The sequence below is a fragment of the Mustela lutreola genome, chromosome 6, assembly GCF_030435805.1.
Source record: "Mustela lutreola isolate mMusLut2 chromosome 6, mMusLut2.pri, whole genome shotgun sequence".
In the NCBI taxonomy this organism is placed as follows: domain Eukaryota; kingdom Metazoa; phylum Chordata; class Mammalia; order Carnivora; family Mustelidae; genus Mustela; species Mustela lutreola.
Genome location: NC_081295.1, coordinates 139,076,563 through 139,101,765, shown reverse-complemented (window position 1 = coordinate 139,101,765; position 25,203 = coordinate 139,076,563). Strand labels below are relative to the sequence as shown.

Sequence of the window (25,203 nt, the reverse complement as noted above, 5' to 3'; positions counted from 1 at the left end):
TATTTCATGCAAACATAAAGCTATCATTTCCACAGCTATCATCTAAAATATCTTTTCTTCCCTGACTATTCACTTTTTCAAATGTAAAAACTCTTCGTTTCATTTCTGTCTGATCAGACCTTTAATTCTAACATTTCTTACCATTATATTCACTTCTAAGGACAAAGTTCAATATCAGAACTTACTTATCTTTTTAACTTACTGATAATCTTTTTCTCACATTTCCACATTATCCTTTTTTTCTCCCATTAACTCAGTTAAAATAATATTTCAACTTACACACATACACACACACAGACTGTATCCAGAACAGGATGCTCTCAGGTGTTTAAAGCCAACTTTCTCTCTCCCCCATCCCCCCCCTTGCTTAAAGGGCAGCAATAGAACCAGTCACCTTGGAAACAAACATCACCCAGTGTTTGCAGAACAAACAATGGTACCTTTTCAGCCAGTACCAGGCAGGCAGGCCAAAGGGGCAGCGAGCAATTCTGGGCCGGACAGGAGTGTTAACATATTGCATTCATTCAGTGCACGAAAAAGTAGTTCAGTACTGAAAATGAAGTGCCCTCCAACGTGTGAACTTTTGGCTAGAAACCATAGACAAAGCAAGTAAGGTTTAAAGTCAAATAAGGCTACCTCTAGTTAGGAAAAAAAAATCTTTTTCATTATTTTTGGAATTGTTTTACATAGCTTATGAATAAGGTAAACTAAACTCCTGTCACTGAGAATTACCTTCTCCAGCAACCAGGAAGAAGTTGCTTAAAAATCTTTCCAAATAGCATGTTTCATCTAATTATTCCTACAAAACCATCCTCTTAATAATATGCCGCCATATATTGGTTTTTAAAACATATACTGCTTGGCACTGTGACCCACTAATTAATTTCTAGTATTGACAAAGATCAAACTGTGTAGGAAAACTAAAGTTCTTTTTAAAAAACGGTGCCAAACAGATCTATAAAAATCTGGAAGGGCCCCGGATAACTTCCTGACCTTGGGAGAACAACGGTTATTAAACTTTCATTTGCTGAAGACTGACAAGAGCTAATCGTTTGGAGGTAAGCTGAAGTGTTAGACGAGATTCTGTTACCATTTTAAAAAAAAAGCTCCACTGCGTAGTGAACACCGACAACGGCAAAAAATACACAAGTGTTCTTCAGATCCTCCAGAATGAAATTTTTAAATGTTAAAGTAACAGTTTCCTCCTCATTCTGGGTGTGTGCCGGAGTTTTCCTTCCCACCAATTAAGAGAGAAGGCTGGGCCCAACTGAATTATTTGGACAGGAGTTTGATGTCAGTTAAATACCGCAGTAACTGGCATTTTCTATCACCTCCAGACTAAGGGACAAATGCCTAATTAACATGGACCAACATGCAGCTTAAACTGGAAAAGTGCCTGTCCTTTTTCTTTCTTTTCTTTTTTCTCCGAGATTTAGGTCTTTAACATCCTTGAGTTAAAGTGCACAAAGGGTGTCTAATGCCATCTGACTGAGGTGTAAAAGTCTAATTAACTAATGCTTTTTTTGCAGCGACAGTAAATCAGTGAACATTATTAATCTTCCTGACTGGGCCCCGAGTGAGTGAAGAGGGCTATTGAGAGGGAACTAAACGGTTATACTGGGTGCCCTTGAAAATGAGAAAGAACCCTGCAAGTGATGACTGATAATCCTAAAAACTACTGAGAAATGCTTGAAAATACCACCGCTGGGTGTAGCACCAGGCCCCATGCTCTAAAAACTGGAGCTGGGGCTCCAGGGCCCCGGAGAGGAAGAGGAGGAGTCAGGGAGGCAGCGGAGAGAAGCGCCTAGCATCTCCCATCCTCTCCTGCCAGCATCAGTGAAAGCAGAACCCGAGCCTTCCGCTCCTCTAGCTGATGGGGTGCCTTTGCAAGAAATGTTTTTTAGCGGACCGAGCAGAAATCAGGACCCGGAGTACTCTGGGCAAAGGACTCCCACAGTTTGGCCAACTTAGGCTAGTTTTCAACCAGCCCAACAGCAACTCTCTCAGCATTTGGGCCTCTCAGTTTTATTGCCTAGTCAACACCCAAAAATATGTACATGGCCATCTTACTCACATTTGCAAACCAGAAATGCAGCAAATGCGATCACTGAATGCCAAAACGTGAAGAAGAGCCGACAGTCAGACAAGCCCGTCCGCGCCGCAGCCTGGGCGGATCGGTCTGCACACAGGGGCACGAACTGCCAGCAGCCCCTCCACTCTCTGCTCCGGTTTTCAACTGTCCCTGGCCTGCACCCCATTCTAGAAGGCTAGGAGGCTCCTTCCCAGGTGGCCCAGCGGGCAGCAGGAGGCAAGGCCCCAAGGGAGGCACCTTCTCTGTCCCCCCCTGCCCCTGCCAAGTCCCAGGCCTGGCCAGAAAGCCCCGGGGACAGGGCTGAGTGTGAAGAGCCAGGGGCTTTAGGGCAGGAACTCCCAGGGCTGAGCCACTCCCGTCCGCAAATCCAGAGGAGGGGCCCCAGCCAGGGTGATGCTCCCAACGGCAAGCGGCTTCCTCCATCTTCTCGAAGGCATCTCAAGCAGGAAAGGAAGTGAAAGGAGGCCCAGGTGCCACGGTGGCTTTATCTTTCCCCTCCCTAGTATTTCTATCAAGTTTCTGTTTCACTGCCCCCTTGTCTGAGGGGTATGGGAACCTTTTTAATGAAATTCTGTGAGAAACACAACAGGTTTGATTAATGACGTGTCGTTTCAAGCTACCTGATAATAAAGCACTCTTGACAACTTCGGTTCAGAACTCAATCCATTTTGAATCAAGATATATACGCTCTGTTCATAGAGTTAAATGTCTTTAGAGACTGTTAGTCATTACTTAGTGCACTCTTAGGCCTAAAAAATCCTCTCTCCTCCTGGTCAAAAAGTAAGGTAAGTTCAGAGAAAACATTACTTCTGCATTCCTAAGTTGACTTTGTGTTTGTAACCCCTCCTTGAATAACATCTCTTAGGAAAGGCTTAGTTACTATTCCCTCCCTATCACTAAGTCATTGAAACCTGAAGAAACTACTTCAAAATAAATTCAACGAAAATCCTTCCGTTATCATTTATAACTCATTTCCTTTTTCCTTTTTTTTTTTTTTTAAAGATCACTCCTAACATCTGTAAAACAAAGAGAAGAGAAGGTGCTGATGGCAGTCTCCTTTCCAAGCCAACCTCTCTTAGAATCAGATGGTAACACTGCTTTGGAACTCTGGAAATTACGTTTGGAGGGGTTTTCCCCTGGAAACCTTTGTGAGGTCATTGTTCGTCAAAAGTAACCACGGCCTCAGATGCGTTCTGGGGAAGCCTCCACCACAGCTAGATGTGCCTGTCGGGGGAGGCGCTGGTCCCACCATACAACCAGCCACAGCCCTGTCACTTGAGTTCACACGACTCTAGCCACGTGCCACCTCAAGTCTGCCTCAAGAAAGTAATTCTTCCTGCCTCCTTTGTAAAAATCCAGTTTTACTGTCTGCAGAAAATCCACCCCACACGGTCTTTTCTGGGCAGTCACTGCCCCAACCCTGCTCCTTCCCAGGCTCAGCCAGTATGGGCGGGTTGGACACCCTCTTTTGCTAAGACATTCCTGAAGATTCCATGGAACAACTTGAAACGGCTATGCCGGCATGAAAGAACGATTCCACTTGACATTTTTTTGCAAATGCCCACATAGCACATAAACCTGAAATAGAATCCCTGCTCCCAGTCCTGACTCCTAGAAAAACATGGGGATGACTGTCCTTCTGCTCATATAGCAACATCAGAAAAGAAGGAAGTTTCTTCTCCTACCCGCATTTGCAGGGAGAAGTAGTGCAAGGACTTTGTTGTCAGACCCCAAGAATAGTGTTTTTAAGAGGTATCACTGCTGCACAATTATGAAGCCACTAACCTCTCATTTTTAAAGAGCAGAAAAAGGAAACTCAGGAGCATGGAGACAGAAGATTCTTGAGGAGGGTCCCACTCCACTGGCAGGTCCTCGGGCTGTGGCTCTACCTTAAAGAAGCTTTCAGGATACTCAGAATTCCCCTAGTTTTATGGTACTTATCCTTGATATGAAAGGACAATAAAGTCTAGCCTCACAAGGGCTTTTCTGTTTGCTTCTATTGATTAAAAAGAAAGAAAACACGGCCTGGAGCATCCTTAAAGTCACCTCCTAAGCATATGATAAAGGAAAGAGATTCTGCCCATTTCACAGATGGAGAAACCGAGGTCCACAATATAGTATCTTCCCTTCAACCATAATCAAGCTGGGCTGGGTTTAGAACCCGACTAGTCACCTAGCCTAGCAATCCAGTCCACTCTCTACTAGATCATATGAAATGAATTAAAAGGGCTATGGCAGATAAGCCATAAAGTCTGCTGAAGTATTTCTGATTCAATTTGCTCCTCCAACAACATTCCTTCCTTTGAAATAATGACATCGAGGCTGGGCGGGCACCTCGGGAAGCTTCAGGAGTGAGCAGGAGGAACAAAATGCATGCTCCTAACCTGCCACAGAACAGCCCCCAGATCTGCCACCTACACAGCTGTTCCTGGAGTTGGGGACTCCCACATGCCCTTCAGGACTGATCTAATTGTTATTTTCCTCACCTTCAACCTTAGAGTTATTCATATGTAGGCTCTATCTTCCTCTAGGGCAGGTGCCTCCAGGGAGCTGTTTGGGGGTCGGACTTACTCATATGCTCATCAAGCATCTACAAACCAAATCAACAGTACACATATATGTACTATTATTTGGTAAGGGTATGAAGATGCTCTTGTAATTAATAAAGATAAATTCCACAAACCCTGTTGTTTTTAGGAATTTTTTTAAGAGTCTTTTTTTTTTTTTTTTTTGGAAGATTTTATTTATTCATTTGAGAGGGAGAGAGAGACAGAACTAACCGGGAGAGAGGCAGAGGCAGAGGGAGAAGCAGACTCCCCGCCTAAGCTGGGAGCCCGATACGGGACTTAATCCCAGGACCCTGAGATCATGACCCCAGCTGAAGGCAGACCCTGAACCGGCTGAGCCACCTATGTACCCTGTTTTTAGGAATTTTCTATCAGAGCCTGCCAACAGAATCTGTAATTGAAATTATGCTTGCTCTAGAGAAAGTTTTTACATGAAAACAGGCCCTTACATTGGGAAAAAATTGGAAATAACTGCTCTAAAATATCCATGTAACATGACACTGATGAAAACAAAATGCCCAATTAAAAACACAATCACAGGTAAATTACATATCACATCATATGGGACATTCACAACACAGTGTCCTATACAGGATGGAAAACACCTTAAGACACTCTGACCCTTTAGAAGGATTTTTTGAACTGCTCAATAGGCTTTTCGTCAGTGACTAATTTGTTTAGAGTAATAAGAGGACAGATCATACACTAACCAAAAAATAAATATATTTTATTCTGTTCAGCGTTTTCCTCCTTAGTATATATCAATCTCTGATTAATGTATGTAAATATTTTAATCCTAGATTGGTTTCATTTAACCTAGGAAAAGAGCCTAATGAAAGAAAACATTAGCCTTTGGCCCTCCCACCAAATTATGCCACATCCAAATGACATGATTTTCATGTCAAAGGATATTTAAGTACATCAGCAAATACTTATCATATCACATTAAATCTTTAATAGATTGGTATAAAGGCATGTACAAAAATGGGCTTATTGTCCACAAACGTAATGAATGCCAATTTTACAGTAAGTGTGTGTATCCACATCAGCCAGCTGGAAGGACATAATGAAAGTTATGACTTGTAAAAGTAAATCATTTTACTTTCTTTTCCTTTGCGCTTTACTAGACTTTTCTTCCTTTTTGTTCATATAGAAGTTTCTAAGGTGTGTAGGAGTACAATCGGCAACAAAACAACAGCAATCTAATGGGGGAAAACCATTTTTTAAGACTTTGGAATATTTCCTTTGCCATCGGAGTGACAGGATGACAGGTTTTACGTTCTTCGCCCTCCCTCGTGTTACCTACATTAAATATGAACATTTTATTCATGAGAAACAGTCACGGAGGACTGTGGTTCTGATTCACCAGCTCTTGGTCAGATCTACTCACTAACATCCTTAGCAGGTATAATGGCAGCTCCTACAGAAACGTTCAGACAATCCCACCGAGGACAAACCTCTGGGACTCTGGACGTGGCGGGGTTACTGACGTTGAAGACAACCTAACACACAAGCCTGAGATACCCCCAGCTCTGCCCCCATAGCTCCCCAGGCCTCAGGTTCCTCACCTGTAAATTCAGGGGGTGTGAGGGGAATAACCGAACACTGATCCCCCAGGCCCCTCCAGTGCAGCATTCGGACTGGAAACAAAGCAGACACCAATATAATTGAATCAGCTCCTGCTAGTCATAGCCCCTTGCCTGGGGTAGGTTTAAACGGATTTCACCAATTTCACTACTTGTTATGGCTTGACAGAGAGTACAGCAGAGATAGGAACATTCGATTAATAAAATTAAAAGTTTCAGGGGCTAGCAAACTGTCAGCTTGGCTGATGGGCACAGCAACCCTGCCCCAAAGGAAGACATATGCAGACAAACGATGGGAAACACAGCAAACGCAACGCCGCTCATCCCATGTCTACTCCGTGCCAGATACTGGGTAAGTATTTATAGTGTTTTATATCATGCCCTACAATCCCATGACATAGATCTGATTACTCCCGAAATTTTATGTGCGTAAAAAACATCTGCTAAAAAAAAAAAAAAAAAAAAAAAAAAAAAAAAAAAAAAAAGATCTGTGGTGTGAAGGGCAAAAGTTGTTCTCAACTGTGGTGTGTGCCTATGGGCAAGTCACACGTTTCTCTGCCTTGTTCATTCGTTCATTTGTTCATTCATTCATTCATTCATGGAGTACTGACTGAACACCCAGACATGGATGGAGAAAACAGATAAAAAGGAACAAAAAATCCTCAAGGAGCTTACCCTCTAGTGTAAGGAAAACACAGCCTATGCGCCTAAAACTATAGTGGGTGCATGATACCCATCGCTCCCTCTCTCCCCCTTTTAGAAATGGCGAGTGTTGGAAAACACTCAGCTTTACATCAGCCGCAAAGGAGAAATTTCTACTTGAACAACTACAGAAGAGCCAAGATCAAGTGTGCGTGTCCTGGAGGACAGTGGCTGGGGCTCAAATTGTGACCCTGTCACTTAGGGCTGGAGGGACCCCAGGCAAGTGCTTTAAATGCTCTCAGCCTCAGCTTCCCCATCTGTAAAAATGGAGATAACAACAACCTCACAAGTCAACAAACAAATTACATGAGACAGAGCACCAAAAGCTGGGGAGCACAGAGTGTCCTGTATACTGAGCGTACCTCGTATGACTGGGACCTTCTCCTCAAACCCCATTTTCCCTACGGGCAAGCTATGAACAATGACCCCCGTGTGGCATGGCTGTTGCGAGGACTGTGGAGACAATGCAAGAAAACCAGGCACCCCCACTGGCCCAGAACAGTATGCATCTGCTTCTTGAAAATGACTAGGGCTACAAAGGAACGGGAAGGGGGCAAAAAGTGGCAAGCCCAGGGTCCGAGCTCTGAAGAGAAAGGGCTGGGAGGCCCCACGCAGGCAGGGAACGGGCACTCGGCACACAGGTATGCAGCGTGTCCCCGTAGCGGGATCGGACCCGGGGGGCTGCGATGGGCCAGCTCCACGGGTCCAGGTCTGCGTCCCTGGGGTGGCATCTGGTGTGTGGGAGTTATGCGGCCCTGGCTCCCAGATGCCTCTCTCTCTGGCACTTCCAGCCTCACCCAAGGGCCAAAGAGCAAAGGAGAGGCTGGAAAGGGCGTTCGGCCTGGCAGGATTCTCCGAGAAGGCAGCCTGGTGGCGAGGGGTAGAGACGACCCGGGGGAGTCCTCCGTAAAGCTCCTCCATCCAGGCCGTCTCTGCTCCTCCCAGTTCGGGCAGGTGAGAGCATCTCTGCTCTCCGTGGGCTGTGGCAGACAACACCAGTTTCTGTCACCCATCACCACCGAAGACAGCCGCAGACCTGAAAACCAGGTTGGCGGGGTGGGGCTGGCAGACTGGCTCTGGTCCCCGGGGCCACAGGCGCACAGACATTCCCAGTGCTCCAGGCCAGGCGTCCACACAAGGCTCAGGACACACATGTGCCAAGAAAGCCTTCCGGCCCCACCTTCAATAAACCAGCTAGGAACGAACAAACCCATATGCCAACATTAGAAAGATGACACAGAATTTCGGCAATCGAGCCCCCAAGGGGGAGAGGAGACGGGAAGAATCTGAAGCCAGCCCTTCTACGAACCAGGTCTCCTGCTGCCCAGGGCACCCGCCCTTCCACCCATCGCCCTCCTGAGGGCAGCTCATCTGGAGCCGGTAACTCAGAAGTCAAGTACGAAGCCAGGGTATGTGATTCAGCTTTTAAACAAATCTATGGCTGTAAAGAAATAAAGCCTCCCTGTGTGTATACATCCCGCCAGTGGCTTCAGGCGCCCCAGAGATCATGAGCACCGCTTGGTTCAGCCTGTACCAGCTGACATGGAGGCACTCTGCCTGGGGCCACCAGGGAACAGAGAAGCAGCCACAGCAGCCACCCAATGCACAGACACACCACGCCCCTCCTTCCCAGGACGTCTCCAAAGCTCAGGCCAACCTGTTAGGTCTCTGCTCAAAACCTTAGGACTCCCTCCGCCCTTACGGAAGGAAGGAAAGCTCCAAATCCGCCTCGCCCCACCCCACCCCAGACAGCCCTCCAATCCTACCATCGTCCAGTACGCGGTCCTCAACCCCAAATTATCACCCAAAACTCCAAACCCCACCTGCCCTTTCCTGCCTGGACCGCAGCCCACACTTCGGCTTCTTCTGTTGGCCTTCAGCCTCCCATGGGTACTTGGCCTGGGGTCCACACTGCAGTGCGAATTCCTTTCAGAGCGAAAACCGAAGGCAAGAACCGCCATGCTCCACCATGCCTCAAGCCAGTGTCCTACTCGCAGGGAGGTGGCTCGGTGAGGGGCATTTCAGGCAAATTTTGAGGCATTCAAATACCGTGTTCTACTCCAATCCGAACAAACTGTTCAGGAGTCAAGACAAATAAACCAAATCAGGTTCAGAAATGCCGGCTAGGAGCTCTCCAGGTACCAAGGTGTAACGCAATTTTGTGTAACAAAAGAACGTCCCTTAAGGTGGCCAGGACAGAAAGCTTCCCAGCAGTCTGACACTGGCTGCATGACCTCAGAAACAGGGGCACCACTAAGTCTCAGCTTCCTGTCTCTAAAAAGAGGGGAGTACTGCCTCCACTGGAGTAAGGCAGGCGACCACCCAGCACAAGGCTCGGGGCAGACCAGGGGCATTCCCTCTGGAACCGGTACATTCCGTCAAACAAGCACCAAGGAAGATGCCTCCCGCCCCATCCCCTGGTTGGTCCCCCAAAGCCCCATTAGAGCGGACCAGCACCCCAGTTCCTCCACCCCACATCTAGTGCAAATGAGAGACCATGTTCAGAGACAGAAATCCAACACAGGAGTTGGCCTCCAGCTCACGGCATTGTAACCCCAACAATCAGTTTTAGGTGACAGAAATTATTAACGTCACCATCTGTGTTGTGCCCCACCTCCCGGATCAAGGGGGCCTCCCCACATTTTTCACAACCCTTGTAGTCAGCTCCCTCAGTCCGGGAGTACCGGCTTTGAAATGCATCAAGCCACAGGTACAGAATCGGACATGTCCTCCCCGGAGGGTGAAACCTGAGAATAAAGGCCCTGAGAATAAAGGCAATATCGTGTCCGTACTACAGTGAATAAACCACTGGCGGTCTTTGGGGCCTACTATCTGACTCCCTACACACACACACACACACACACACATACACACGGAGGTGGGGGGTGTTAAGACCTGGGCATCCCCCCCTTCCCGGCTGATGTCATCCTCAGAGAGGGAGGCGTAACCAGAGGGCAGAGGGTGTGGAGCAGGAGGGGCAGAGCCGACCCCTGGGTGCAGGCACATACATGCTCCCATGAACAGAAGGACCCACTAGCCCACCCCGCTTCCTCCTCGGGAACACCCCCTCTCCAGCAGTGCCCTCACCCCCAGGTCAGCCGGGACTGCACATGAGCCAGCCCTCTGTCTGCTCCCTCTGCCAGCCCGTTCCTTCCTCCCAGCTGGCAAACTGGTGATCATAATTAGCATAAATAGTCCCCTTGGACTCCCCAGGTCTACCCTCAGAGGGAAAAGAGAGGAGTCTCTCTCCTCTAACTAATTCGGCTGATGACCTCAAATAAGCACCCATGAGTAAAATACAACTGAGCGAGGTGACACATCGCTGACTGAGAGCTCTAGCTGCTGAACAAGGATCCCACCTCTCTCAAGCCACTTCAGCCTTCAGAGGGCAGCCCACGCAACACCCTGGGCAGAAAAATCTCTCAGGGAGAGAGGGGCTAGGGGTGGGGATATATTATTCTATTAAACGCAGCACCAAATTCCAAGCTCATTTTGCATCTTGCTGGACATGCCGTCTCCTCCACGGCCTCCTTTTTCTAGGGTTAGCAATCCTCTTTCTCTGTTCAGAGACAAAAATTCAACATAGGAGGTAGCCCCAGCTCACGGCATCGTAACCTAGACAATCAGTTTTCTGTGACAGAAATGATTAACGTTACCATCTGTGTTGTGTTGCACCTCCCAATCGGGACAGGCCGCTCACATCACGGCCCCGCTTCCAAGCCTGTGAGGGCTCACCACTGCCCACACACCCTAGCCCGTCTATTTTTCCAGAATCCCATCTGAATACCTGACTCGTGCCCTCGTGCCTAACTCATCTCAACACCCCAAACGCTCTCCTCCAGCCACACTCCACTTCCTGCCCTACCCCGGCCCCAAAGAAACCCCGTACTTCTGTACTCTGGGGCCAGGACTGAACAGGGCTCTTCTGCCTAGAAGTCAGTTCCCCACCCCACCCCCTCCCTGCGCCCCGGTTCTCCCCGTGGCCAGCCTTTTGCATCTGAAGACATCACTTCCTCTTTCCCCCACCACTTCCCACTCCCGGTGTCCTGCCTGCCCCAGGGTCCCCACTGGCTGGGATGCACTGCTGAGTGTTAGCGCTTGTTTTACTCCTCCTTGCGCCCCTCCCCCCAGAACCGTATCCAGGGAGAGTGTCCCAGAAGTGATTCCCACTCCCAAGGCCGGGAAGATGATGGTGGTACCCCACAGATGAGCAAAGGAGCAAACGGCTGGTCTCCCAATCCAGAGTTCCTGTCACTAGTCCTCCTGAAACTTGAACTGCCATGGGCAAAAGGACCACGAGGAGGAGGATGGGAGCACTGAACAGCAGACAGCTCAGTTATAACTGAGCTGGTGGCACACAAGGCTGAAATTTTCTATTTGTTACCAATTTCAAAACAGTCCTTCTCCACAGACCCACCGGAAACAGGAAACAGACCATCAAGTGCTCACTGCAATTCAAGATCTGCCCGTTCCCATAACTTGCTCAGGCAGCCCCCAAAAAGGGCAGGATCAATGCACAATGGTGACCTCCCTCCCAAAAACATCTGAAGGCAGACAGGACATCCTTCTATCACTGCCCTCCAGTCCACAGGGTTCCCACTGCTTAAAAAGCAAAACAACCAAAGAATGATACTTCCCCTTGAATATGGACAAATTTTAAGATCAGGTCAGTAATGAGACCAATTGCTGCACCCACTTCGCTAGTTACCACAGGCCTCTTAGGTCACCGGACCTGAACCCCAACACCTTGAGGCAAAATATTGAATTTATCTATTAAATGACAACCCATTAAAACATAAAATAAGGGAACTGTTTCCAAGGCACTGGCCCCTGAAAAAAACCCAAAGCAACACCCAATTGATTACAGAGCCGGCAGTTTCCAGACTCTCCAAAGTGGCCCACGTACGATTCTTACTTTGAAGCAGAGCTCAAGCACTTCCAGTGAGGTTGAAAGTGGATGTCCACAAGGAAGAACCCGAGAGACAGGCACGCACCCCACCATCCATCGCACAGGGCACCAGCAGAAGCCCCAAGTCCACGCCCGTGCGGTTTCACTTTGTGGGGCATCCCTCACCATGTGGAAGACAACCTCCGATCCACTAGAACCTCTCTGATGGAGACTTAGGGGAAATTTTATCTTCTAGAAAGGTCTGTTCAAGGCTTCACCCCTGGGTCTTTCCTACAGGCCAGCCCAAGGCTCAGGAGACAGCCCCTTCCCTCCAGCTGATCTGCGAACCAGCACGGTCTCTGCAAGCCTCTCACTCCAGCAATCACGCTTCTCCCCTCCTGATCTTCCACCGAAGTCACGGTCTATTGAACTCATCTCGTCACACGCCAGATAACCTGCTTCCCGGAAGCCAGCAACCCTGTTGCGTGTCTATTCTTACACACGCTTCCCCTTGATGGGCACCAAAGGGCTGTACATGGCAGGTTTCAGGCAATATTTACTTGATGAATGTACTGTGTCATTACGGGAGGTCACTGAGTAGCAACTACAAGCCTGGGTTCTGGACTCAGGGTGCCCTGTTTGATCCCCACTAGCTGTGGCCACTCTGGGTCTCCATTTCCTCATCTGAATAATGAGGGTGCCTGACGACATCACTGCGTCCAAGAGTCTTTGCAAGGAATGGAGGAGATGATCCGTGTCAAGAATCCAGGATAACGGTTACTAGTACAAGCTCAATAAACGTTAGATGTTGTTACTGCGGCTCCCAGTACCCATGCTGAAGAGTTATTCCACATGAAAAGCCTAACTATCAGAAAAGGGTGAAAATTAAAGTGGAAGCACTTGAGAATTCTGTTATCAGACTGGAGTCATTGATTAAGTCTAGCAAGGGCAGAAGAGAAACCGAAAGACTTACCTTCTCGTTTAGCTGACTTAAAGCAAACATGGGTGGGCCCTGACTGGTGATGTTTCTCACCAAAGGTGATCTATAAACCCAAATGCGGTCTGCTGAACTTTTTAAAATGCACCCTCAGTAGACTCCCCTGTACTATGAATGACCACATCCCAGTTCCTGCTGTCTAAGGGTGGGTTTCTCTGCATGTAGCTTTCTGGGGAGACAAGAACTAGCTACTGGCAGGACTGGCCCCAGGACGGGCCGGCCCACAGGAGCCCTTCCGAAATTCCAGGGATTTCCAGGGACTATCAAGTCAGCCGTGAAATAAAAGTGCTGGGCCATTTTGATCACATCCTCCAAATATCATGATTTGACCACACTCCCTCCCCGAGACACATACGCTCCCCCACGCTTTTTCCTGAGGATAACCACAGCATGGAACATGCGTGCGCCCCACGGACTCTCCAGTGGACTGCTAAAGAGCGAGCTTCAGCCCACATGCCACGGTCATCACCCCCATCAACATCAGGCCCCGCGCAGAGAAGGAAACAAGAACAACAATGAAAACGAGAAGAACAGTAACCACCATCTGGGTTCTCAGCGCTTACTGCCATGACTGACCACGTGTGCCTGGGACTCCCCCCCACTCCCAAGGCAGGGCAGCCACTTCCCCGAGGAAACAGTCATCTTCCCTGCACCTATCCTAACGCCACATCCTTCGCCAGACAGCAATGGCTCTGGGTTCACAACGAAGGGGCATGTCACAGATCAGCCAGAAGAACACCCCACAGCCAGGCCTTCCCGACAGCACTATGAAATTCTCTCAAGAAAGCGCATGAAATCCCCAAAGCATATATTTCTTTATTAACTTGTTTCACTAACCTCTTCAGGAGCTTTACATAAAATATATTAAACTTTCATCCACTTAAGGGGCAGCCGGGTGTAAAAACACAACTGTCCGGAGAAAAATAAATGACCCGAGAGATAGTGTGTGTCGTCACCACTGTCTGCAGCTATGGAAGGGTTATCCGAAAGTGAGATTACGTGTGTTTGTCACCCGATAATTGGCTATGAATATACTACTGAGGGCTAGTTTGGATATTCATAAGGCCCCTATCTAGTAAGCTGTATTTGCAACAAACTTCTTGTCAGAACCCCCAAATCCACACCTCAGGCTGGAAGACTGAGTTGTTTGCATAGCGCCTTATAATTTCAATTTTCAAAAAAAAAAAAAAGAAAAAAATGCTTACACCCGGGCTTTTAAATTTTCAGCATCTCCTGACCAAGCTATGCCAATTAGAAAGAAGTAGGACAGGACGAGGTCTCTGTGGAGTTTCTTTCTTTCTTTCTTTCTTTCTTTCTTTTTTTAATCCTAAATGGTTCATCTTACCAAATACCAGGCTGGAATAACGTGTGGTGTCTGTTCTAATGGGGCTGATGGTCGCAGCGACGCCAGGACACCCAAGCTCCTGAGCTAGAAATGGAAAATCATGTTGATCCCAAGGTGGGCGAACAAACGGCACTTCCTGGGGCACCGCAGGATGTTCACGCTAGCTTGGTGAGGATCGATACCATAAAAGAGAAGCATCTCTGGGATGCGCCGGGGCTCACCTGAGGCTCTAATGAGTCATTTGCAGAACGTCAGGGAAAGCACTCACCCGAACTAGGAGCACGGCTAATGCTTTCTTGTGAGATCACCTTCAGGGATGGGGTCCCTGCTCACCCACAAGGGGATGGCTGTGCAGGCAGGTGAGGCATATAGCACCCCACCCCGCAGGAAGCAGGATTTCCAGTGCAGGAGAAAGTCACTGAGGGCAGCACTCAGGGACAGAGCTCTGAGGGTCAGGCTGTAAGAGGCAGCGTGCCTATACTCCAGCTTCTAGTTTTTACCAACTCAGTGGAAAACACGTCGCTTTCTATCTGGTTCTACAAAGATTTGTTTGCGTTGGAAAAAAAAAAAAAAAAGTTAATTAACGCAGTAAAAACCCAAGGTCTGCCTGGGGGGAGCGAGGCTGCCATCGCCAGAGGTGTTCAAATACAGGCTAGACCATCGCTCAGTGGGAACAAGATCCACTCCTTGTGGCAGGGATTAAACCCTTTCCTTTGACACCCACAGATTGAGTGTAAAGCCCAGTAGATATAACAGGAGATATAATAGCAAGTTTTGTTTACTGAATGAACTTTGTTTTCACACAGATTACCGGTCAAGCAAAATGCTGATGGAGTTCTGAGACACGCAGAGCGTCAGGTGACCACTGAGAAATGAAGAAACACATTGGAAAATCTGGTCGTGAAGGAGTTCTGACACTCCTAAGTCAAAAGGCTTGGGCAGTTTTGCGAGTCCTACCTTGGTTCGCACCCAAAGCCTCCTCCCCTGAGCCCCATGCTCGTAAGTCAAACACACCAAGCATCACTAAAACAAGCAGAAACTTAAATGCTCTCAAAATTTCATTGTAGATCTCATCTGAAAAGCATTCAGAAGCTCGGGCCATCTACAGGAAAATCTGCCATCTCTTTCTGGTGTCAGGAAATTAAAAGGAAAGAAGGAAGAGGGAAGGAGGAAGCAAGTCGTCTGATTCCTTTTCTCACTTTTTGTTGTTGTTGTTGTTGTTGTACTTTCCATGCTTTTAGCCAGGCCAGGCATGCACGTTTTAACCAATGAAAACAGTACATACAAGTAGAGAAGATCCTGTAAGTATTGAAGACCATAAAAATCCCTCTTTAAGGAACAGGAGACATACTGTGTTTACAAACCTTGCTTCATCCAGCATGCTAATCTCAGGGAAAGGCACCCCCATTCGCCCACAATAAAAGCCAGAGTCCTGGAAGCCATCTCTCCCTCTCCCTAACCATCCTAACCCCACCCAGGAGCTAGTCCTTGCCACCGCTTAGATCTCTATCAAAGCCTTTAAGGGCTCCCCACCTCTATGGCCACCACAGCCAAGCCACCACTCGTTTTCAAAATTTTGAAAAACTAGGCTCCTAAGGGATCTTGCAAACAGAAAGCAACTAGTAGCTTCCTTGTCGTCTAGTCTATTCTCCACTCTGAGCAGGAATAATCTTTGAAAATGCAAATCTCATTGTGCCATTCCTTGGCCTAACACCCTCTAAGTTTCTAAGACAAATTGGGTTGCAAACAGTGTGCTAAAGCCCCCACCTACCTCCCTGGGCTGTCATTCAGTTCTTGTGTCTTTTTTTCCCTACACACACACACACACACACACACTGCCTCTCTCAATTCGGTGGGTAACACCACCTTCCCCTCCAACCTCAGGGCCTTTGTATAAACTGTTCTCCAACACACTTTCCTTCCCTCCACCATCCTTCAGGTATTAGCTCCACGGGACGCCTCCCTTAACCTTCCTCCCAGTATCCTCTATCCTCCCCCACACAGAAGCTAAACTTTGTAGGTTCCTGTTCTACACTCCACTGTTAGCACTTGGCACAGAAGTACACGACTTAGTGGTTGAATGGGTGTTTTCCAACCTCCATGAAGCTAGCAACTGTCTCCTTCTCCTACCAGCACTCCTGGTGTTTACTGCAGCCTTCACATGGCATATATTCAAATACTAAATAAAAATCAAATAAAGATATGTAAATGTTAAAAACAATTTAACATTATGAGGTCGGCAAATGTGGGGGTGAAAAACGGTTTTCTAAAAGCAGATGGGGTCTGATAGTAAATCGTGATTAAAATATATTTAGGAAAAGGGGCTTGTAAAGCTTTACTGAGCTCCTGAACAACAAACAGTTCTTAGAAACCTTATTTTCATGATTTAAATACAAATTAAGTTTAGAGATGTACAAGGTAAGCCTCTTTTAAGTTATACTCAGTTTAAAATTTTAAGAAGAATACTTTGATCCAATACAGGATTAATTAACCAAGTCATGGGAAACCTGCTTGAGATGTTCACTAAACAGTTTTATATAATTATTCCTCAAAACAATTAAAGCCCTTAAGTGGAAGAGAAATGACTTTTAAGAAATCTGTTTTCCACAACAGAGGAAAATACACAAGCCTCCTCAGAAATACAACAGAGTTAGACTATTAGATCTGAATGTATTTGCTAGATCTGGGCCTAAACTCTAGTTATCAGGTAAGCACAAGAACTATTTAAAGGCAGGAATATATTTTTAATCAGCTAGGATTTCATCTTATATAAAGGATACCAAGATCTTCCAACATGCAGTTCTAAAAAAACTTTTAGGTACAAAAGGGTCCATAAGCAAAATGCTTCTCTCTGACCCAACCTCTCTGGTATCTCCCTTATTTCTGAAGCTATATACACCTCTCTTAAAAGAAACTTAAACAATTTGAGATGATTCTGTATATGCAGAAGTGGGGTTTTTTTTTAATAATAAAGAAAGTTCCCCTAAAACAGTGAAATGATTCTTTCTATAAGTATGATCTATCTCTCTAACTTCTATCAAGTACGGATATTGCGTGTACACATACACACAAATAAAGCAAGATCTATGCCCTGTAGGTTTCTGTTCAGTATTTTGCTTTAAATCCAAGGAGTAACGGAAAAAAGAAAAGTTAAATTATACACAGACCAACACGCCTATTAACTCATACCACTAATGAAACAAAAATCTAACTAAGCAGAGAAAATGGGCCCACACGTTGGAGCTCTGAAATGATTTTGGTCTTTGATCTGTGTGCCCATCTCTCCTATTTAATATAAACTTCAAACCGAGAGCCATGAAAAGTGGTTATAATTAGTAAGGGCCCTAGTGAGACAGCTTTTAGTGCAATCAGGCATTAACAAAGATTTTTTTTCCTCTTTAATTTCGAGTAAATTAAGCTGAGCGAAGTTTTATTTTAAAGTTTCTGTAAGTCAAAATCCTTTTCTACCGGCGTTCACTTAGCACCCCGTCTCTGCGTTGATGGGTTTGCTGAAAACTCAAGTTTACTTTTGTTTCCTTCTCTCGATCTGTACTGATATTTAGGACTTAGCTACCAAATTATATGTGCTCTTCTCCAGAAAATCTCGCTTCTGTATTGGAAAATGGGTCCAATCGGCATACGATGCAATTCCTAGTGGAAAAACAAGAGTCAAAGTCCCTCCCTGTTCCTGAGGTGGCGAAAACACGTCAACAGGTAAATTACGACAGACCAGACGGATGGGGCTAAGAGTTACTCTGGACGGAGGCCCGGAGTCTCCCTGGAAGAGGCGGTTTCTGAGAGTGGTCTCGAAGGAAGATGGAAGACACTGTTCTAGAAGCAGATGGGGAAAGCTCGAGTGAAGGACACGCGAACACAGAGACAGTCAGAAACCATTCAGTGCGTCAGGGGTGCCCAGAAGTGGCAGGAGCTGAACTAGTCAGACAGCCTGGAAGCTGATGATGAAGGTCCTCGGGTGCCAAGCTGAGGAGTTTGGATTTCTTCCTGTAGACAACAGGGAGCCAAGAGATGTTTTTCAGCAGGCAAACACCATGTACAGCTTGAGTTTCTGCGCAGAGCAAAAGATGAGAGACAGCAGGGAGACATGGGTGGCGGGAAGCTAACTGAAGAGCTGTTTGCGACATGATGAGGACCCGAGGTCAGGGGCCTGGCAGAGCTGAGATTGGAGTCCGACCTGCGAGAAGTTTCCAGGACGGTCTGGTCACTGGACTTCAGGACGGAGACAGATGCAAGCCAGGATGGCCAAGTGCTTCCTGGCCCGAAGACTGGGTGGATGGTGTGTTTCAGACCACCTTCTAGAAGGGAGGGGGAGGGCTTTTATTTTTACAAGTGACTTCTGGGGCACCTGCAGGAGAGCTGGGAGACCAAAGGTCTGGGCTTGGGAAGAGCTGTAAATGGAGACAGAGGGCAGGGAGCTGCCTGATTAGAAGCTAGGGGAGAGGGCAGAAAAGCACGAGAGTCCATGGCTCCTGCTACTTGGGACAGGATGGTCAAGTGACTTCAGAGCAGGTCCCTGAGCAAAAACAGCATAAACAGATGTGGACCGATGCTTATTGTCTACCCACGGGTTTAGGATGTTTTTTTTTTTTTAAAAAAAAAAAAAAAAAAAAAAAGCTAGCTTCAAGAGCCACATGTTTCTCTAAGGTCAGAGGGAGCCCAGGCCATCTCAGGGCTAACTGCTACTTCCCAGCACAGGCATCCAGCCCTTCCCTTTCTGGAATTCACTCTCCCTCTCTTCCTGCCTCCTTCTCAGCTCCTCACCTCCAGCCCCTGTGACAGAGGCCTGGGGTTGGGGGGGGGGCGGGTGGAGACAGGGAACAAGGTCAGGGAAGTAGCACCTGTGGCTTCAAGATCACTCCTGTCACTATCCTAGACCTTCCTGGGCCTGAGGAAATTCAGTTTCAAGTTCACACACCACATTCGGTTTCTTTAAATCAACTACCTTTTCACATATGTGAGATCCAGCAGTCCTGAGAACACCAAAATAATCACTGTGTCTTCCCCCACGTTCCCTCCCCATCCCTTCCAGCTAGGGCAGCAGCCTGCCAACCACCCCCTCAAGAGGAGATGTAGGGACAGAAGACCGGTTCCCAAACGCTGCCCTGTCAAAAGGGTGGATAGTTATGTAAGAATTTTGCAAAAACTTGACAAAACAAAACAAAGGGAGACTTCTTTTGCACTTGCGAGTGCAAAGACACAGACTGTCAAGCGAGTAAAGGCTAGTTCAAACACATGGGGTGGGGGGGCGGGGAGAGATACTCTCCTCATAACTTAAAACATGAGGAAGAACTGGCAGATGACAGCACCAAAGCGAGTTTCCCAATAACTGAAGTGACTCTGAGCAGCTTCCCAGTGCCAACGAATCTGGTTTGCTTTAGGAGCAGATGAGTTCTAGAACTTTTATTTACTATGGGGCTTTTAAATACATTTAACGCCACTTAATGTTTTCCCCAACCCTGAATTTTCTGTGAAACCCTGAATGTGCCAACCGTGGTACCTTACAGGCATGTAATGGGAGCTCACTCGCTTTATGAAATTTCAGATCTGCAAATAGGTCATATGGCCTCCGCGGAGTACACCCGGGCTACTGGTGCACAGGACACGGGCCACGCCGGCCGTACCTTTAATGCAGGCTTTCTCAACCTCCACCTACTGACATTCTGGACTGGGTAATTCTTTGTTGTGAGGCCAGCCGCTGCACTGTGGGATGGGTAACAGCATCCTGGGCCTCTACCCACTCGAGGCCGGTGGCACCCCTCCCCCAAGCAGGGCAATCAAAAATGTCTCCAGACATTGCCAAATGCCCCTGGGGGCAAACCGCCAACTCTGAGAACCACTGCTTTAAAGGATGAGTCCAAAGCTTACTACGTGCCTTGTCCTTAAAATCCACCCCAAGTGAACTTCATTAAGAAAACTGACTCGTTCTGTTTGTCCCTCAGCACCCAAGGCAAAAAGAAAGTGCTGCATTTCCTCGACTGGATCAGAAACCCCAGGCGAGTTTTGCCTCAAGTCCCGGAGTTGTGCACAATTCTGGAAAGGAAATCCAGAGTGGATACCCACAAAGTTTCCTGAGCTCAAAATATACTACTTTCTTCCATATATAGAGTTTGAGTTTCGGGAACATTTATTATCCTTACAACAATTCCAGGAGGTAGAAAACCTACTGAAGAAAAATTAAAAGTGTATCATCACGTTCATCCACAGAGATAAAGGCTAAAAAGTTTCTTTTTAATTGCCTTACGTCTTCAAATTCAACACAGAATTATTGTGAAAAGGGTCTGGTCTCATTTAAAACACACATGCAGGCTCATATTTGATGCTCCGTGTTCGCAGGCAAGGCGGATTTTGAAAAGCAGGTGTGGTATGGAGCTAGACTGGGATTAGGCTCACTACCAGCCAGCTTGGAAACCGGCACAGCTGTAAAATGGGTTAATACACCTGCCTAACCCTCGCTGTGTCTGTTGCTCTGAGGATAAAATTTGAATCTTTGTTCAAGGCCTTCACAAGAGCAGGATGAAGACTCTGTGCAAGGTACACTCTCCTGAAAGCTGAAATTTTAAAAAAGTCATTACGCCAGTAAGCCTCACACATTCTTTTGACCATCCTACCCCACTGGCCTCTGAAAAAGGAAGGGGAAAAGAGATACTAAGCAAGCCAGGGGAAAAACAAATAAAGCCATTTAAAAGCTTTATCTAATTACCCCCACTGTGACTTTTTCACAGCAGTCAGGCCAGCTGACAAAGAAATGGGGGTGGGGGGTGCTCCCTGGGCCATCTCTACTTTATCAAGACCACCCACCCTCGGGGAGTCTGAAAGGCCTGAGGTGAATCCTGCAAGGGCAGGCAGCACCCAGTCTCCCCAGTCTTGGGGACTTTACAGAGGCTTTCAAATTCTCTTAGCATTACTTGCTTGAATCACACTGAGCAAACATCTCCACCCTCTCCCACTTCTTTTGTCTGAAGCACCTTATTCACAGGCCACCACCTTCACCAAGGGGCCGAAGGGCTCACCTGTACCCGGAGTACCCTTAGAAACAAGATGCACCAGGAACTGGCAGGAACAGCTCCCGGAGCCCTCCTCCTAGGCTGTGCTCGGTCTCCACCAACCCACAGGGACCACAATCCCCGGCTGCACTCCACACTGCCTTCCCTTCACAAGAACGGAGAGCACCCCAAAGGTGACCAGAGACCCCCCCCGAGACCAGCACGGTCGGCGGTGACACCGCGCCCCAGGGCAGCCAACGTAGTCTGTCTCCCTGACTCCCCACCTTCCCTGTTCTGCTACCTCAGTCGTGGTACAAACACAGCAGATGGTTTTCCTCTCTACCCTGCCTTCTATGGGAGTGGGGAAATTAAAAATAAGTGATGCATTTCAGAAAGCACACTGTATGCCTCCCTCTGTTTCATACGGTACACCTTTTACTCTGATTTATGGGGAGGCCCCCCGGGGCATGGAAAACACAATCTGACCCCTGCTTTTTGAAGAGGGCTGTGCCTCTTTCTACTCAAAAATCACTAAGTCTGAAAGAGAGAGCGAGGAAGAGAGCTCATGTACCCTGCCCCCTCCCAAAAACCCATCCAATTTCTTAATTATACTTGGATATAAAAAATGTTACTCAACTCTGCCTTTTCAGTAGGTCAGACATCCAGAAGCAACTGTGAGGGGGAAACTTCTAACTTAGAACAGCAGGCTTGCCTTTCAGCCAAGAGAGGATGCTTACCAACCGGACTTCAGTTAACATTTCAACCATTTCTCTCACTGCAGAAGTTCAAGACCCTTATTACACCTACTCTCAGCAGAAATGTTAGGTAAGTAAGTCACACTTTTTACGTATTTATTTATTTTTACATTTGGTCACCCTTCCAAAGATATTCCACACCTAATGCGATTATTTTCTAAACAATATGAAAAACTGGGGGTGGGGGGGCCTCCTAGGAAAGCCTAATCTAATCTCAGGAAAGGGGGGGAAAGATGATGGTCCTGCTATCAGGAGGGACTCTACTGCACACTATTGATACTATATTACACTTCTATCTTTTGGATGCAAATCTGCTCAATAAAGAGTAAAGGAAGACATCAATTTGTGGATGAGCTAGATTTTCCAAAACAACCAAACAACCTGCAATAAAGAGATGGACAAAGGTGATGTTGCTCGTGTACCCTCAGGAAGGGGAGGTTTAACCTGAACACATGGGTATCAGACAAGAAGTCTGCCCAGCCCAGCTGCCATCTGACACCAGAGTTGGTCAGAGAGCCTTAACTTCAATTAAAAGACACTTACAAAAGAGAGAGAGATTATTTAAATATGATAACAAAAACAAAACAAACCTAACAGCCTACCTTCCTTGGTCAGAGGACGCGGAGGATTCTGAAATTAATTAAATCTAGTAAATAATGTAAAACAGGGAAGAACTCCCTTTCAAAAATGCTTTGGTTAATTTTAGCATCCTTCTGTTTAGCTGCTTAGCAACCCTTATCCTATGACCTTTTAAGCACCACCTACTTTTCAAAAGGATAATGAATAGAAACATCAAAAGGATTCACTTCTGTTTCTAGTGAGCATGCTTAACCAATTTTTGGAGAAGTTAAATTTACATTAATTATATCATACAGAATCCTAAAAGGGTAGAATTTTTTGACGTCCTTACCCAGGAACTTTTCCTTGCTGAAGGCAATAAATGGTGTTAACAACTAAGGATAAGGACGGCAAGCGAAGATTTCCAAACTGACCTTAGGAAGTGGATCAACAGAGCTGTTTAAAACTGAAGAGTGAAAATGCAAACCACATCATGGCATCTAGCTGTTGCCTGACAAGACAGCAGATAACCAATAAACCACCTGATCAGACGCACACTAACAGGGTAGGTTTGTTTTCCTTCTTCAACGTTCTATACCCTATACCTGTGCTGGAAGCAAGGAAGATCTCAGGAGTCTCTGCCTGAAGCTATCTCAAATAAAAGACCCTGCAATCAAAAGGTCACTTGTTGGAAGATGTAAACAGTTAGGAATGGATGCATCACCTGTGCCAACTGAGTCAGCCCCATCCTCCCCATCACAGAACAAACTCTGTCTGCCATAAGGGCTGAGGCTCTGAATTTCCGATGAGAAATTCAATAGTTATCCGGAAACACCCCGAGAATGATGTGCCCTGTAATAGTTAGCACCAGCAGCAGGTACCACAGAACCAGCAAATCCTCTAAAAACAAAACATCCCCCCACGCAACCTGCTTAGCAGTATTTTTAAGAATGATGAAACAGTGCAAGTTCATTAACAGCCTAAAATGGAGCACAAGCTAAACAAATAACCGAATCAAAGGGCTCTCCCTTTCTTTTGTAAAAGTGGGGGTGGGTGGGAGAGAAGGTGTTTTTTCACACATTTAAAACTTGATAAAAGACATTCAAATGTTTAATTCATCAGTGTAACCAAAGCTCAAAAACACATCAAAGCAAGATCCATCAGCGGGTACCCACCCAGAAAGCTCCCTCCAAAATGCAGAGGTAAAACACAAACAAACAAACAAACAAACAACAACAACAAAAAACCCCGGAACATTAGTGGCTCACCGCTGCATAAATTATTTAGAAGGCTAATTTCGAACCCATTTCTTCAAAAGTTCTGTGTGACTCTTGAAGGAAGCACAGAGCTAAATGCTTAAGAAAAAAAAAAAAAAGTTTCAGCCAGGACTCCAGCCTCTAACTTAGACTTCCGGGTTACACTATGTCTTAGAACCGTACCTGCCTACTCGGAAAAGCACCAGGTCGAGAGGATGCTTTTAAGGGCTATGGGGAGAAGGGAAACCAACCAACCAACCTAAAACTAACAAAAACCATTCTTTGCTCTGCAGTTCCCTTTTCTCCACCTTCCACTTCAACTAAACTTATTTCAGACTACATTCATGCGCACATGCACAGACCACTTCGCGTCTAAAAGAGAAAAAGATCTCCAAAATATGGGATGCACATTAGCAACTCAGCCTTTGCAGAAATCATCTCAAGTCTCGTCGTTGAGACCAAAATACCTCGCTATTTCCAGCATCCCCATCCAACAGACAAACTTTATTTCCACTGACTTTTAAAAAGGCTGGGCTTGAATCTAAACTCTACAACAAGCACGAGGCGTAATTTTTCTACTGATGAAAACCCTCAGACAGGTTTTTCAGCATACCAAAAAAGTTATATTTTTTAATTCACCTTTCTATTTCTCTGCACCACCACCCACCATCCCCCCCAAAAAAGAAAAAACTCCAAAGTGCCCCGAATGTGCGCTGCTGCTGGCTCTGAAGCCGTGTAGAATTTCGTAATGGAATGTGAACTGCTCGTCCGGATCTGGGCTCACGTTCTATCTTCTAACCAGTAAGGAGCGAGGGAGGGCAAATCTGCTGAGCAAGGAGAAACACTTTCCTCCTCTTTTATAACCCATCACCGATGCACCGCGGACGCTGGACGCGAGCTGCACGCGGCGCCTGTCAACCCGCCCGCCCGCTGCTCGGTCCCCGCGACCCCCGGGTCCTCGTGCCCCCTGCGCCCCTGCTCTGCCCGAGGCCAACCCCCGCCCCCCCGCCGCCCGCCCGAAAAAGAAAGTGGCCCCGCACAGAAGTGGGCTCCGTCGCCGCGCCCCGCACTCACGCGCCTGGCCCGGCCCCACGAGCGACCAGGGAGCGAGTCACCACATCCTCGACGCGACCCTCGGCCCTTCCAGAAAACACGCCGCTACCCAGGGAGGGGGCCGGCGACGGGAAGGACCTCCCCTGCTCCTTAGCAACCATTAAGGTCGCAGTTTCCTAAGAGACCGCGAGTGGGAAGGGGGCGCGGGGGGACGGGCCCGAGGCCGGGTGCGCCCCCCCGCAACTGGATCCCCTGCCCCTCGACGCCAGCCGCCCCCCCCCGCCCCCGCAACCGCCGCCCCGGCTCGGCGCTACGGGCCGAGATGGGAGGAGAAAGGGAAGCCCCAGAACTCGGGAAAAATTGGTCCAGCGGGCGGCGGACAAAAGTTTCCGAGCGCGCTCCA

The 25,203-nt window shown here is 47.3% G+C and overlaps 1 protein-coding gene across 6 annotated transcripts in view; it reads right to left on the bottom strand.

Annotated features, from left to right (window-relative positions):
* RREB1 (ras responsive element binding protein 1) overlaps positions 1-25,203 on the bottom strand; it is a 175,221-nt gene that overhangs the window by 101,849 nt on the left and 48,169 nt on the right. The gene's annotated exons all lie outside the window — the stretch shown is intronic.